Source organism: Elephantulus edwardii, unplaced genomic scaffold (assembly GCF_000299155.1).
Source record: "Elephantulus edwardii isolate Elephantulus edwardi_28Jun2011 unplaced genomic scaffold, EleEdw1.0 scaffold00001, whole genome shotgun sequence".
Taxonomy (NCBI): domain Eukaryota; kingdom Metazoa; phylum Chordata; class Mammalia; order Macroscelidea; family Macroscelididae; genus Elephantulus; species Elephantulus edwardii.
The window spans coordinates 6966102-6966574 of NW_006399751.1; the positions used below are offsets into that span (position 1 = coordinate 6966102).

At 38.5% G+C, this 473-nt stretch overlaps 1 protein-coding gene across 1 annotated transcript in view; it reads left to right on the forward strand.

The window, feature by feature from the left end:
- The window catches only part of NAE1 (NEDD8 activating enzyme E1 subunit 1), a 32276-nt gene that overhangs the window by 7870 nt on the left and 23933 nt on the right, over nt 1-473 (forward strand). The window lies entirely within an intron of this gene.

A 473-nucleotide genomic window follows, 5' to 3' on the forward strand; every position in this document is an offset into this window, starting at 1 on the left:
TTAAATTTTGCTATTTTGACTGGGGTGAGATGATATCTCATAGTTGTTTTAATTAGAATGCTCTTGTATTATATTTTAAAGCTCCCTGTGGAAGGTGATGACAAAATTTACTTTCTTGCTAAAACTTTTGCTCATATTTGCAGATGTTATAGCAGTAAGCTCTCTGCCAGCATTCTGAATGTGTGTAACTTAAGGAGAAATGGGATAGAAAACAGGTTTCAAACCTAAGACACTTTAATGTTAATGAACTATGAAGTAAAGCTAAAGACTTTCTGTTCTGTAAGTTACCTAGATTGAAAAGAGTAATGGACACCAAAAAAAAAGGAGTAATGGACAAGGAACTGGAAGATGAAGATCAAGATACAGATTCTGGGGGAACTCTGATGGCCTAGTGGCAAGAAGCTGCACTGCAATCCCAGAGGAACACGGTTCGAATCCACCAGACGCTCTGCCGGAGAAGGAGGCGCAATATC